The 3,505-nt window shown below is 44.8% G+C and overlaps 1 non-coding gene across 1 annotated transcript; it reads left to right on the plus strand.

Moving 5' to 3' along the window:
• Positions 1–769: 769 nt before the first annotated feature.
• On the plus strand, positions 770–888 carry LOC133833409 (5S ribosomal RNA). The gene has a single exon (XR_009892790.1). It is a non-coding gene; the product is annotated as a 5S ribosomal RNA (ribosomal RNA).
• The last annotated feature ends 2,617 nt before the right edge of the window (positions 889–3,505 follow it).

Raw genomic sequence — 3,505 nt, forward strand, 5'->3', positions numbered from 1 at the left:
GCCACTTTAAGTCTAGCTAACAAAGCTTCATATTCGGCTTCGTTTTTAGATGCTTCAAATTTGAATCTCAGAGCTGTATGGAATCGATGCCCCTTCAGAGAGATTAATATGATCCCAACTCCAGACCCATTCTCGTTAGATGAGCCATCCACTAATATTCTCCACAACTCCTGCACCGGTTCCTTCAATAACTCCTCTTGAAATCTGGTACATTCAGCCACAAAATCAGCAAGGGCCTGGCTTTTGATCGAGGTCCATGGTACGTACAATATCTCGAACTGGTTGAGTTCAACCGCCCATTTTAGAAGATGTCCCGATGTTTAAGATTTTTTGCAATATCTGCCTTAGAGGTTGGTCGGTCATGATGTGGATTGAATGGGACTGGAAGTATGGTCTAAGCTTCTTGGAAGCTAATATCAGGCAGAATGCTATCTTTTCTATCAGCGGATACCGTGATTCAGCCCCAAGAAGTCTTTTGCTTCTATAGTACATCGATTTTTGAGAACGATCTTTTCCCAAACTAACACGACGATGGCTGCATTATTTGTCACGGCCAAATAAAGGAACATGGGCTCTCCAGATACAGGCTTAGACAATACTGGGGGCTCGACCAAATGCGTCTTTAGGTCGAGGAATGCCTGCTTGTACTCCTCAGGCCATTCAAATTTCTTGTTCCTCTGAGCAAGTTGTAGAATGGCAAACACTTGTCAGTGGACTTTGAAAAAAATCGTTTAGCGCTGCAACCTTTCCAGTCAGGTTCTAAACTTCTTTATGCGATCATAGCAGCACTAATGCACTAGATCCCATCAGAACTCTACAGTTAAGCGTGCTTGGGTGAGAGTAGTACTAGGATGGGTGACCTCCCGGGAAGTCCTCGTGTTGCCCCCCTAGAACTTCTTTACGCGAGCTGGGCGAAGGTATATCCAATAATGACTTGATTTTATCTGGGCTTGCCTCTATCCCCCATGTATTGACTATGAATCCCATAAACTTTCCCGACACCACTCCAAAAGTACATTTATGGGGATTCAGCCTCCTGTTATATTTCCTCAAGATTTCAAAACATTCAATTAGATCGGAACACATGGTTATCGTCAGTCTTGGATTTGACTAGCATATCGTCGACATACACTTCCAAATTTTCCCGATTTGACCAATAATCATTCTGTTGACTAACTGTTGGTAGGTAGCCCCGGGGTTCTTCAGCCCAAAGGGCATAACTTTATAAAAATACACATTTGTTGGAGTCATAAAGCTAGTATGCTTCTCGTCCGCAGGATTCATCGCGATCTAGTTATATCCAGAGTACGCATCCATAAAGGATATGAGCTCGTGTCCCGCGGTGGCGTCTACCAACTGATCAATTCTCGGCAATGGGAAGCAATCCTTAGGACAAGCTTTATTCAGGTCAGAGAAATCGATGCAGGTCTGCCACTTTCTGTTTGGCTTCGGGACTAGGACAGGATTCGCGACCCAGATCCGATATTTTGCTTCACGAATGAACCCGCACTTTAATAGCCGAGCTACTTCTTCTTCCAATGCCGCAGCTCAGACTGTTCCCAAACGTCTCTGTTTTTGGGATTCTGAAGGCACGCTTTTATCCAAGTTTAGGGTGTGCATGATCACACTCGGGCTTATTCCTATCATGTCTTCATGAGACCAGGCAAACACATCTAGATTTCCTTGTAAAAATTTAACCAGCTCCTTTTTCCTATCATCGTCAAGATTGTTCCCAATCTTAGCAACTCTTGAAGCGTCTTTGGGATCTATATTTATCTCCTCGAGTTCCTCAATAGCTTGGAGCTCTGACCTGTCCTCGCCCATTCGTGGGTCGATATCCATCACTTGGGGCGATGTCTCTATCCTTTGTTTCTTGAGGTTCTTCCGTCCCGGAGGTAACATCCACTTCCTGGGACTCCTCACCTCCGTCATTTATGGCCATTGCTTGCTGCCCGAGTTGTGTTTTTCCCTTCATGGAAATCTATAGCATTCCCTGGTAGCGAGTTGATGGCCTATGACAGTGCATATTCCCGCAGATGAGGGAAATTTGATTGCTAGGTGGCGGATAGAGGTTATGGCTTCAAATGCCATCAACGCAGGTCAGCCAAAAATCGCATTGTATGCGGCTGGACAATTGATGATCACAAACTCAAGAAGCTTGGAGACAGTTCGTGGACCTTCACCCAATGTTACCACTAATTCAATCATTTTGATAGCTGTCGAACCTTCACCAGAAAACCCATATAGAATCATGGAAGTTGCCTTCAGCTCGGTTATAGACAATCCCATTTTTTCTAGGGTGGACCTAAAGAGTAGATTCACTGAACTTCCATTATCTACTAGTGTCCTCCTAACTCTCTAGTTGGCCAACTGAACTGTTATGACTAGAGGATCGTTATGTGGGAGCTGGACATGGATGGTATCTTCCTCCGTAAAAATGTTTGGTTGTTTTTCCAATTGCTGTTGTTTTGATAACCGTTGTTCCGGGATGAACTCTACTTCGTTATGCGATTTCAGTTAGTTGATATATCTCTTCTCGGCACCTCTACTCATGCCTGCCTGATGAGGTCCTCTCAAAATGGTGGCTATATCTCCTCCTGTTATCGGAGGAGGATTTTCCTGATTCACCTGAGCTCCAGCTTGATACACTGGAGCTTCTGGAGCTGATAGAGTGTTTTGTCCAGTGGGCTGATTGGGAGTTGCTCGATTTCGAGGGTACTAAGCCAAAGGTCTTACCCTGATGAGAGTCTTGATCTCATCCTTCAGGTGTCTACAGTCATTGGTGTTATGATCGATATCATTGTGGAATCAACAGAACTTCGAAGGATCTTTCTTCACCCTTTGATTTTGTAATGGTTCTGGCTTCTTCCATGGAAGGCAAGTAGATTTTTCCAAGATGATGCATTCTCTAGTCTCAGTGTTGTATATGTTGCCCTCACCATTTCTCTTTCTCTTATTATTCCCCTCTTGGTTATTCTGGGTAACTATTTGAGCCGTAGCTGCTATATCCACTACCGCTCCAACGGGCTGGACAAGGACTTGGCTGGTTCCTATGACAGAAGCTCGTGCCTTTTCTAGATTAACCCTCCTTTGAGCTCAGTTCAAGAACTCATCCACAGTATTAACTCCTTTCCTCTGTAGCTCTTGCCATAGGTCACCTCCCACAAGGATTCTCGTCCTCATTTCCATGAGCTTAGAACTCTCATCGGTGTCTCTAGCTCGCACAACAGCATTGGCAAACCTACTAAGATATGCTTTCAAAGGTTCACTGGGCTGCTGCTTTACATTTTCCAAAGAGTCAGCCTTAATCCGAGCAGCTTGAGAAGCCCTGAATGCTCTCTTGAAATCGGCAGAAAAACTCTTCCACGAGCTGATTGAATGCCTCTTGCACTGTTTCAACCACTACCTAGCTGGCACAATCAGAGTCGAGGGGAATATTCGGCATCTTAGCTCGAGCCCGATGTTGTGGGCCATCATCATGGTGTTGAACATCCCTAAGTGATCA

This window comes from Humulus lupulus, chromosome 4 (genome assembly GCF_963169125.1).
Source record: "Humulus lupulus chromosome 4, drHumLupu1.1, whole genome shotgun sequence".
Lineage (NCBI taxonomy): Eukaryota > Viridiplantae > Streptophyta > Magnoliopsida > Rosales > Cannabaceae > Humulus > Humulus lupulus.